This window comes from Rhipicephalus microplus, chromosome X (assembly GCF_043290135.1).
Source record: "Rhipicephalus microplus isolate Deutch F79 chromosome X, USDA_Rmic, whole genome shotgun sequence".
NCBI lineage: Eukaryota > Metazoa > Arthropoda > Arachnida > Ixodida > Ixodidae > Rhipicephalus > Rhipicephalus microplus.
The window spans coordinates 156,592,424-156,604,799 of record NC_134710.1 but is presented as its reverse complement, the minus strand read 5'-3'; the positions used below and the strand labels follow the sequence as shown (position 1 = coordinate 156,604,799).

General features: G+C 45.9%; 1 long non-coding RNA gene across 1 annotated transcript; it reads right to left on the bottom strand.

Annotated features, from left to right (window-relative positions):
- Positions 1 to 6,109: 6,109 nt before the first annotated feature.
- On the bottom strand, positions 6,110 to 7,793 carry LOC142777016 (uncharacterized). Its single transcript, XR_012887898.1, has 2 exons — positions 7,677 to 7,793; positions 6,110 to 6,457 (listed from the first exon to the last, which is right to left on the bottom strand). It is a non-coding gene; the product is annotated as an uncharacterized LOC142777016 (long non-coding RNA).
- Positions 7,794 to 12,376: the final 4,583 nt, after the last annotated feature.

The window sequence follows — 12,376 nt, the reverse complement described above, 5'->3', positions numbered from 1 at the left end:
GGTGGATGCGCTGCTATCTGTTTTCTCAAGAATAGGTTTTCCAGCAGAGCTCCAAAGCGATCAGGGTAGCGTATTTACCAGCGCTCTGACGACGGCGTTTCTGGAGCGGTGCGGAGTTCGCATTGCTCAAAGTTCAGTGCAGCACCCGCAGAGTAATAGTGTGGAGGCGTGGCACGCTGTGCTAAAAAGAGTACTCCGCGCTATTTGTTACGAACAGAAGAAAGATTGAGAGGCTTGTTTACCTGCCGCTTTATTCGCCTTGAGATCTGTGCCACATGAATCTACTGGGTTCAGTCCTGCAGAACTAGTTTATGGCAGGTCTCAAGGTCACCCCTCCGCATGCTGCGCGAAGCATTCGAAGGCCGCGGAGAAGATCATACCGTAGTTGACTACGAATTGAAGCTCCTAAACTGTCTTCAGTCATGTAAGGAGTTGGTGGAAGCCAACATGAAAAGTGCCTAAGCTAGGGCCAAACTGTACTATAACAAAAATGCCCGCAAGAGAACTTTCGCAGTGAAAGACAAGGTGTTATTGTTAAACACTTCCCGAAAGAATAAATTGCAAGTGCAGTGGGAAGGTCTCGCAGAAGTGGTAGAAAAGCTATCAGACACGAACTATGTCGTTAAAATGCCAGGGCGGCGTAAAGAGGTGAAGATCTACCACTCCAACTTAATGAAGCCATATAAGGAACGCGAAGCGGTGGCTCAAATGGCGCTGAATATACCTGAGGAGGTAGAAACCAATTTTCAGTATCCAGAACAGAAACATGAAAATTCGTTCAAAAAGCTCTTAGCAGATATTGAGGATAATGCGCACCTAAGCAACCAAGAAAGGCAGGAGCTCAGTGTATTAGTGCGCGAGTTTGAAGGTTCCGTTAGTGACATGCCAGGGAAGACCACTCTAATAGAACACGACATAGAACTGATTTCTAACGACCCCATTCGGTCAAAACAGTATCGTTGGTCTCCTAGACAGAAATAAATCTTGGAAAGTGAAATCAAACGCTTGTTGTAGCTTGGTTTGATTGTCAAAGCGGATAGTGAGTATACCTCACCTATATTTCTCGTAGAAGCTCTAGGCAAAAAGCCTAGACCATGCGTTGATTATCATCAGTTAAACGCAGTATCTCGGGACCAAACCTACCCTATCCCAAACCTAGAGGAGAGAATAGAAATCATAAGCCGTGCAAGGTATATATCGACGCTCGACCTGACCAGAGGCTACTGGCAGGTTGCGCTAACTGAACGGGCGAGCCGCTATGCCGCATTTATTTCTCCTCTTGGAACTTTCCGTCCCTTAGTCCTTAGCTTTGGGCTGAAGAATGCACAATTTTGTTTCTATCGGCTAATGAATAACGTTCTCAAAGACATGCAAGAATACGCATTGCCATACTTGGATGACATTGCAATTTTTCTGGTAGCTGGGAGGACCACATATCGCATCTGCGACAAGTGTTAACGCGCTTGAAGATTTCGGGGCTGACCGTAAAGGCAGCGAATTGTCAGTTGGGAAGAGGAGAGGTCACCTACCTCGGCTACAAGGTTGGTCAAGGTTACCGGCGTCCGCTAGAGGTTAAAATCGCAGCAATAGCTGGTTACCCCTGACCTACCAGTAAAACTGACATTCGATCCTTTCTTGGATTGGTTGGGTACTACCAGCATTACATTGACAACTTTTCAGAGATTGCTAGTCCACTCCCAGATAGCTTGAAAAAAACGAACCTATGAAAGTGCAGTGGAGTGAAGAAAAGGAACGCTCATTTGCTGCTCTGAAATCTGCTCTTTCCAGTTGGCCTGTGTTGAGGGCGCCTGATTTTGACCGCCCGTTTGTACTGCAGTGCGATGCTAGTGATCGGGAAATGGGAGCTGTGCTCAGTCAATATGACGCTGAAGGGAACGAACACCCCGTGGCATTTGTCAGTAGAAACTCACGATTCGTGAGCAGGCGTACAGTGCATCGGAAAAAGAGTGTGCGTGCCTCGTATGGGCAATACAGAAACTGCGATGCTATCTGGCTGGATCCCATTTCGTGGTCCAGACAGATCATTGTCCTTTAACATGGCTGCATAGTATGTCGTCGAAAAATGGAAGGCTTTTGCGTAAGAGTTTAGCGTTGCAGGAGCATAGCTTTGAGCTCAAGTACCGCAAAGGCAGAGACAACGGTAACACCGATGGCCTGAGCCGAGGTTTTCCGTAACTGAATAGCTAAAGGAAACGCGGAACTGTATAATTCTTTTGAGTCCTTCGTCAGACGCAAGTGCTACTATTTAGCCTTGTGCGTGTGTGCGCGCGTTTTTATTTCTTTGTTCGAGTTCACTTGGTCACCACCATAGTGTAGTCTTCTGTTGTGCAATAAATTACGAGCCTTGCAGCAAGTTACACCTCGTGATTCTCGGGAGAGCTGAGTGTTCTCAGTATGGGTGTCCGGTTTGAGAGCGTCTTCCCCGCTAAAGGCAGGCAGAAGATTGCTATGCCTACTGGTCCAACAGCATGGCATGGTGGACACGACGAACCAGCTATTGCGAACTGTGGCCCTTCGGTAGGGCTTTCTGCTTCCTTCGGCCAGTGGACGACCAGGCAGCGGTGACGGGGCCTTTGCAGCTGTGGACAGTCCCATGCTGTGACCAAGCGTGGGATGCGCTGGGCCTCTTTACAACATCGAGGTGCGCCTACCGTAAGACCTGCTATGTGGTGAGTGCCTCTGTGTTGTGGTGGACAGTGTTGCGCCTACGGAGACGGACTACGGCAACTTCAGGGAGCAGCGCCACTGCAGCCCTTACGTGACCTCTTCGTACGGCGGACGAGCTGTCATAACCGGCAATACAAGGAACCGGCATGCAAGGGACGCTCATCGGCGTACCTGCCATACGCTGTGGAACGCGGGAAATCTCTTGGCGCGCTGCGAGGAAGGCGCATCGGCAGGCCTGCTGTACGCAGTCGGCGTCTAGCGCGTGCACGGACGGCTATAAAAGGAGCGTGTCGGGAGTGCGCTGGGCTCTCTCTCTGGACTTCGCTGGCCCGCTCATCTAGAGTGCACTCTGGGCCCTTGTGATGGAAAAGCGCGTCTGTACGCTCTCGTTGCAATGCACTTCTCTTGCAAATACGTAAATTAAACGCATCTTCTACTTGTTCGTGAGACGTATCGCAAAAGTCGTCCTTCACCGGATCCTGGGTGGCAGCCTCCACCCCTCCCCTGGCATATCAATATGCAAATTGTTAGTAAACAGTAGAAGCTGAGTAATACAGAAAAATGTTTTGCGTAAGCCATGCTGAAACGAAGTGAAAAAATGTTATCCTCAAGAAAACACGCATGGCGTGAGTATATAATATGTCCCATTCTTTTGCATGATACTGATGTAATAATATTTCTCTATAATTACGCGGGTTCAACGTATCACCGGATTTATGAATGCGAATGACTTTTTCAGTCTTCAAATTCACTGGTAGTGATCCCGTATTAAGCAACTGGTTGAAAACGCGTTATAATATGGCAGAAAAGTATGCCTTTGTCTTCTTGAGAACAACAACAGCTACGTCACATAAATTGTGAACGTCTTATACGTTGTGTAAATTGATGCGAGCGAAGATGTCACGACAATGACGCAGCAGCGCAAAAGGCCGTATTGCCACACAATACATCACTGACAAACGTGTCTTCTATCCACCCCAATAAAGCTCGCAAAGTTAACGAAAGGTGTCTTTACTATTGGCACCTGTTGAATCACAACGCACTGCAGATGTGTCTGGCCTTGTAAAATCGCAGCGTCTTACAAGGGTACGACACGTGGCCGCTCAGAACTCTGTTTTCATTGTAATCCTCAGTGATGCTCTGTTTTTCTTTCGCACGACGTTCGAAAGCACGTGGCACAGTGTTTTGCCATCGACATCACGCGGCTGATGGCGATTACATCAGCATAAAGCTTGGTAAGCGTTCGGTTTCTTTTAATCCATATTATTGGAGTACGTACTCCCGTCAATCTTCCGCCATAGACATGAAGGACAACTTTAACCTATCGGACACATCGCTGCGCTGCAAATCACCAAGCTTGTGCCTCCCCCACAAAATTTATCTTCGTAACTCGGCTCGAAGAAAACGCTCTGCTCCCTCATCTTCGGTGCTTTGTCGCGTTTACTATGAGCATAAAGTAACTGTACCAATCTACAGTATTGTCTGGAAGCACATTCCTATCGCTACTGATATCTTCTGAGACACTTCTAATTAGAAGGCTGCTTTAAAGAATCATCTTTATTTTTGCATAGCGTACGAACTTTTTTTTTATTCCTCTATTGGTTGACCTCAACGTATATCAGTGAATTTAGAAATAATTGTGCTCGAACGTTAGCTGTAAGTTATTTGAGTCATGTGTAGTTTAGTATCGGAAAAGGTGCACAAGAGGCTAGGTGACTGTGAGGTTTAAAGCCTAGCTAAGCCGCTACCTTCTCGTTGCTCACCAGCTCTTCTGTGACCCAGCTTTGAGCGACTGAGTGCAGCTGCGCTATCTTTTTTGTTGTTGTTTTTTGTTTTGTTTACATGAACGCTTTCAATTGCGGTCATTGAATTGCTTGCAGGGCAGTATTGGCCACTGTCCACGGTCAAGAATATTACTTTTAACAAGCAAACGCCGCGAAGCGAGCGCTTGGCGGTGACCTACCGATTATGTTCTCGTTTGCGGCATACCGATAAGTGGCTTGCCGTAGTGAGGATCATGGCGAGCAGCTCGCGAATTCTGCAAAGCACATCCGGTACGTGGGCGACGGTTTCCAAATCTGAGAAAACAGGGATATTGCGCATTATGCAACCACGTGACACGCATATAGTGGCACCATGAAAGAGAGGGTGATAAGGGAGGAGCATGATTGTGCGGCGAGGGTGTTGTAGTGACGATAAGTGAGTGCCACTACTTTCCTACGTTACGGGGCTTTCTTACACCAAGGAAGGGGCAGGTTGAAGCCGGGGCAAAGTTTGTAGGGTCATCTTTTCGGCTCCTTGCGAAGCAGAATATTATCGGGCAGCGGATAGTCCCGGAGTTCAATCAACTATAAAGTATTCTCGCACCATGACGCAGGACAAGCTAACCGGAACTTTTGGGCCTGTATTTCTTAATTGCTTATGGTTGGGTATGCGAGCGGTAGATGCCATTACCATCAGTACACGCGACAAACATTATTCCCGAGCAACCCAGTGTCAAAAGCGTCGTAAATGGTGTCTGCCTGTCAAATTGATCTGCAACTATTCGGTAATCGCATATTCGCTGTTTGTTAGGCATCATGTTAGGAAGCGCAGCCACTATTACAAAGAACACACAACACAAGCGCTTAACTTCAACTAAGCGTTTATTACAAACGTCAGAGTTTATAAAGGGGATGAAAAGAGAAAAGGAATAACAAAATAATAAAAAAGATAAAAATGTTAGACAACAAAAAGCACACGTGCCAGTCCCGTACATTACTATCCGTTATTGTCTATCACCCCATCCAAAAAACATAGTTCTTTCCGCGTGAGCGAGATAGAGGGTGCACTAACACAATCAAAATCATCGCGTGTCATTTCAGCCGCTTCTACTATCAAACGTATTAACAAATCTCTGTCTCGATACAGCACGCACGTGTTATCGAAATAAGGCACACAACCGCACTCCTTACAGTGGATCGCCAAGTGACCATGAGTACCCTTCTGTACTTTATTGTGGTACTCTTTTTCTCTTTTCAACCCCTTTATAAACTCTGACGTTTGCAATAAACGTTTAGTTGAAGTTAAGCGCTTGTGTTGTGTGTTCTTTGTTATAGTGGCTGCGCTTGCTAGCAAGATGGATCCTTACCAACTGGCCCGATACAATTGTTTATTTTGTTAGGCATGTTTACTGGAATGGTTCGAAAGCAGGTGAAAAATTCTTCAAATATTGCGAATCACCATGCTGAAAACATCACACTCTTTAATCGCAGGTGCGTAACTAGAGAAAGTACACCTATTATGGTAACGTTGGTGAATAATTTTTTTTTCAAAAAAGTTTACATCTAACAGTACGTCAGTAATGTCTTTGTAGTGTGTCACAATGTCATCACGTGGCATTCGGACTTAGTGAATTCCACGTCAGAAGGATGTACAACAGTTGCGTGATGGCACCTTTATTTACTATATTAAAGTAGAATAGGTGAAGGCAACGCTTACTCGCACGACTTGTGCATGTAAAATAACTCAGAATGAGCGAAGATACGAGCATTAAAATACAGTTCATAGTTCAGCGAAGTTTATGTCAATCCTAAATGCATTTTTCGTATTCATATTTTCTTTGTTTAGACTACGAAAGACGCCGAATGGCGTCGTAAGCGAAATAAGGGTTATAAATTGCCACTTCATGTCTGCCTCCTCGATGATTGGATGATAGCAGATAGCGAAGGGGCGTATCGGGGAGCCAGCAGAGCGATGCTACGCCGAACTGGACGACGAAGAAACGGCACTGAAGAAAGAAAAAAAAAGTAATGACACTCATGGAGGCATGGCGAGCTAGGCTAGGTCAAAACAAAAAGCCTCAAATAATTCCTGAACATTGCCGTCTTTTTAGCATGTCTATAATAAAAAAATAAACTGGGACAAACAGTGTTAGAACTGTGTCCTGCCCTGAATGTGAACATTCTTATAAGGGCAGACTCATCGCAGGCGTAAATAAAGATAAACGCGGATGTTTTCAATAGGAGTACTGCACGTAGTACCAAATGAAACCTCTTTCGTATGACTTGCGAATGCCCATCATCAACGAAGAAGCAGACGAGATTACGGAGACGACGTGTCTGGACTTCGTCTTGCCTAGATGAACACTTGCACCCGGTTTTTCCATGCTTGGTAGTATCTGATACAATAAGAGCAAGCCATGTTTATATAAATTAGGCAAAAGTTTTTAGGAGTGTGCTATCTTCGTTGAGGAAAAGACGCCCCCCCCCTTTTTTTTTAAGTTCGTCATAGAACAAGACAAAATATGCCCACTAGATCACAGTTTCTCGCTTACGCTAGCCAATGTCGTTCATGATCAAACAAAAAATTAAAAAAAGCAGAAAACAATGAACACGCCTAATTCAACTAGGTTTCTGTGTTTTTACGGGGATTAGTAAATGAGAAATTCATAAATCTTCGCCGAACGAACAGTATCAGTGTTCATCTCTTGCAAAGCATCGCAATCACGTTAGGGATCTCATTAGCCTTACCGAACTGCACGCCTCCGAGCAAGGGCGAAGAATAGTCGTTTCGCCAAAAAAAAAAAAAAAGGCGTTGCTAATACAAACTGGCTATACCACGTAGCATCACTCACGCTTGCGCCAGGATAGGTGAATGCAGTTACAAAACAAATTTCGTTTCCACAAGCCTTCTACTAAAAGACAGCAGAATAAGCAGGTCTAGAAGTAACCTTCCACAAAAGTATTCGCTTACGGAATGCCTCAAGCTCCACTGTAGCCTCTGTAGTATTTTAGCCTCATTGTCGCTACATCGAAAGCCAGGTGGTGTGCGTTCCCTAACTTTACGAGCGCAAAAGCTGAAACTCGCTTATGTAAGGCACGTGGAGCAAGCGTCACAAGGGCGCCGATTTCAGCGAGTGCAGGAGCCGTCTAGACGACACGAGCCCTAATAGGCCACCGATGCAGCACAACTAATCCGTTTTAAGCCCTCCAGAAAAGTCGGCTTACCTCCGCTTTCCCTGCCAAAATCCATGCAAACTGCAGCGTGTACCTGTTCCACAATGGCAGCGATTGCTTTTTGCGGAGCTCCGGTGCGATGGCGGTCTCTTATAATCACGTGTTTTCTTCTTATCCTCTACAATTCTAAGCACTACTACCAGTGGTGCAAATAGCCAAAACGCAATCCCCTCTCCTTTTGTCATGCCCTATTTCTTTCCTTTTTGTTCTTTTTTTTATCGCATTTTGTCATCAGGCGGTTTCTAGGCTCTATCGTCCACGAGAGAAGCTGTAATTTTGTTTTCGCTAGCGCACCGGGCCGCCTGCGAGCTCAGTTTCGGCGACTGGTTGCTGCAGTTGTCAAAGCGCCACTTCTGCCCTTACGAATCGTACGATATCTTGTATGTACTGAGACGTACCTCAGCTACCGTTTTCTCTCATTTTTTTTTAACCAGTGCAACTTTACACAAGTCAATTTGAGTTCAGCGCGCGCAACAGCCTTGTGCACGTGACGCGCAAGTGGAGGGCTGCGCATGTGTCTTCAGCTCGGTTTCGCTATGCATTTTGTGTAAAGTGGAATGCCGCACCGGCTAAAACGCTTTTATAACTATGTAGAGCGGAGCGTAAGCGATGCTCAGACCACAGCAGCGGCGTACCCAGATGTAGCGCGTGCACTGTTCTGTTGTCTACCGTCTTTTTTTCTGGGTTTCGCCAGTTCTCCTTACTTTGACATCTTCACCTTTGACATTTTGTGCACAACTAGGTTGCCGCCATCAATAGCCTCACTCGCTGCTACCCTCGGAAGATTGAGGTGATGTTAGAGCACTGCCACTGTTCCTTCACAGTGGCACGGGCGCATTACCTGGCCTTCTTAGCATCGGTAGCCGAATGATAATGAGTGGCCTGATGTTTCGTCTCTCGAGATGAGCGTACAGAACCTCTGAGTCAACGCCAGTGAAGTGCGTGTATCTGCGTGCTGTAGTCCGTCATTTCTATAACGGGTCAACCACCATGGTGATATTGTGTTTATGGGGCTCGACAGCTGTCGGGAGATTGAATTCCGACCATGGCGACCTCATTTTTGTTGTAGGTGAAAATGCTTGAGGCCCGTGAACTTAGATTTATATGTCCGTTAAAGTACCTCAGGCGGGTGAAATATCCAGAGCTCTCCGCTGCAGCGTCCCTCATAATCATGTCGTCGTTTTGAAATCGTAATACCCAAATTATTACTATTATTTAGCAGCAACGACTGGTGAGGAATGACAGGGTAACTTTGAGTGCAATTTGCTTATCGAATTATAGAAACAATGACATGATTTCTATTTTACGTCTGATGTAGGCCCCACAATAAAAAAAGTAACAAAAATGGTATGTTATCGTATTTTATTTTCTTTAAATTCTGCGTGCCCCTGATGCGTTTCATACAGCAGGGAACAACTTGCAGCCTATGGCCTTCCATGATATTTTTTTCTTCAATTTAGCAAAAGCACCGCTTGTTAATCTTCTTCCTCATCCTTCATATGCTACCTCGAGTTCCTAATTAAAGAACTTTCATTAGCACTTTTATGCACACGCTTATTTGGCTCGCTGGCGTATCGATGACCGACAGGAAGAACCAATGATTATTTTACTGATTTTGCATGCATAATTAAAATTAAACAAGTTTCTTCCTGCTTACACCACATTGCCTCGTTTCGTCAGCTTGCGGCACAGGTCGGCGAACTCATTCTTGAGTCGACTCACTCAGACTCCGATTGAGCCGTTAGTGCGAGTCTGATTTAGTCTGAGTGAGTTGAGTCCGGCTCATTTAGTAAGTATGAGCTAGGTGACTCCAAAGCGCGAGATATATTTCTTGAGTGTGTCTGACTTTTTTTGCCGACCTTTGGTCATATCTACTCATCTTCAGCATTACTATCAGCCTTACCTAAATTACTGTTTATACTCTCGTCTACTCGCACATTTTCCAAAGCAGTATGGTTCATGCACTATTTCAATATTTAGTGATGAGAGGCGTAAATTACAAAGGATGGTGCCATGGCGTACCCCTGCCAAATCTTCCAAGGAAGTTCTTGATAAGTGTATACTATATTGCCATCACTATGAAGAGAAATATGATTCGCAATCACTCATAACTCGTATTAGAAAGCAGTATATCAGCGGGCGTCAAAAAGAGCAATGATTACGTGAGATATTGGTGTTAAAGAGCATTGACACCATGGTCGATAAAACTGATTATAAGCTTACTGATTCATGAGTCGACTCACTCAGACTCTGTTCGAGCAGTGAGTCTGAGTCTGAGTGAATTCGGGTGAGAAGAATTTGCTTGAGTTTAATTAACTCTGAGCAAGTCCAGCTGAAATAAATTTTTTGTGAGTATGAATCCGAGTGAGTGTGGTCCAGGAAAATTTTAGTGAACCTTAGTCCAAGTCAGTCCAAAGCGAAAATATATTTCTTGAGTGAGTCTGAATGAGTACCACTTAATTGCCGACCTATGGCTTGAGGACACTGTGAAAGTTCTCAATTTAAGTATATGGCGTATAGTTGCGTAACAAAGTGTTCATTACAAATTCGTGTAAAGGGAAAAGTAAAATTTGGTACTAGAGCCTAAATTGTTACATTGTTCTACGCATAGTTTTAATGGGTGTTTTGGCTTGACAATTCTGCACGCCCAAAGAATAAAATTATGTAGGGTATTACCTGCCAAAACTATGATATTGCCACAATGAATATGCAGCACCAAGTGAACAACGAAGAACACGGGCAGCAAAAGAAGAAGACGAGGTTCTCTTCCGATCAGTTTGCCAGTGTTCTGGTACAATTAAAGGGAGTTTCCTGTATTCGACTACTGCTATTTCTGCATTGTGACACTGGTGGAGGTGCTGGGTAATGGGTATACGTCTTTCTTTGTCACACGGTTCAGCTTTCGGTAGTCGACACAAAATCGCAAGCTTCCGTCTTTCTTTTTAACCAGCACTACCGGCGATGCCCAAGGACTTCTTGATGGCTGGATGACATCATCATCGAGCATTTTTTTCACTTGTTCCTGGATTGCTTCACGCTCTTTCGGTGCTACGTGGTAAGGGTTCTGTCGTATTGGACTTGCCATCTCCTCCGTTATTATCCGATGCTTCGTCAGTGGTGTTTGACTGACCCTCGAGTTCGATGAAAAACAGTCTTTGAACTGGTGAAGAAGATCTACTAGACGCTATCTCGGCGCTGGTGACAAATTCGTGCTTACGTCAATAGGTGGTGGGGCTGACGTGGCTTGCGGCTCGTCCTGTTGTACTACACAGCACTCGCGGATTTCGGTGATCTCGTCGAAGTAGGCAACTGTAGTGCCTTGTGTAATGTGTCGTCGCTAGTTGGTAAAATTCGTCAACAGAACCTCTGCTTCACCGCACACAACATTGACGATACTTCTGGCAATTGCAACACCACGAGAGAGTAGAAGCGTCAATACTTGTTCAGCGATTCCTTCTCCAGTATTCTGCTCACTGTACGCGAGTGAAATCAGGCCGCACGATAACGAAGGTACAGTCACAACGTCAATGACTCGCAGGGATTTTCGGTGTAGCACTGCGCTTTGAACCGCTGAAAAGGTCAGTACACCGTACGGAATATCGATGATGGCACCATATTCACGCAAGAAATTCATCCCCAAGAGTGCCTGTTTGCAACACTCAGAAAGAATAACAAAAGTGGTGACGAAGGATGCATCCCCTATCTTCATTCTTGTGGTGCACTTTCTGGTAGGTGTGAGTAGCTTCCCTCCAGCTCCTCTAATCTGCGGTCCTGTCCATTCCATTTTAACCTTCCTGAGCGTGTCTGCCAGACTCTCACTCATTATTGAGAAGTCCGCGCTAGTGTCGACCAATGCCATGACGTCATGTCCGTAATTCGTAATTGCAACTTCGGCAGTAACAACCCCATATTTCGTCGATTCATTGGAAATGCGTCTCTCTTCACTTGGCAGTATTGAGGGATTTTCAGCACTTCGACGATTGGCAACCTTCCCCCTGAGGTCGCTGCTTTTAGTTTCCTCGGCGTGGACTAGGAGATCTCCCTCTTGGCATGTCAGTGGTGCTCTGTCTATAGGATGGAGAATAACGCCCAGGAGAGGGTGAGCGTGACCGAAACCCAGGAGGAGCATCCCGCGGGGTCATGACACTTGTGTCGACGTCAGGTGTTCTGTTGAAATGGCGCCGAGGAACAGTGGAAGGAAACCCTTGGTATTCTGCGGCGCGATACGGTCAATACCGAACGATGTGGCCTGCTTCCCCACAATAAAAGCACAGGGGCCTATGATCAGGGGTATACGCCAGATGTCAGTTTTGCGAAGTGGTCGCCGCTTCGGTGTCGAAGTTTCTCTGTAGTACGAAGGCGCTGTCGGCAAATGTTGCTGGTGGTACTGATGTGATGCCGGCACGTTCGCTGGCTGTCTGCGCACTACGTCTGCATAGCTTGCCCTGGAAGTGCTCGTGTTCGGCTCAGGAAGCGAGAGCGCTTGCCTGATCTCCTGGCGTACAACTTCCGTTACTGAGGCGATCACGCAGTCATTCGGTTTGGCGACGAGCTTCTTCACCTCTTCTTGTACGATTTCTCGTATTAGTCGACGCAAAGAACCTTCGTCGGGTGTTGTTGCTGTGGTCCTGGCTGCCACGCTGATCGGTGCACTGTGGATTGGGCGGTCATACTGGCGATAACGTAGATGC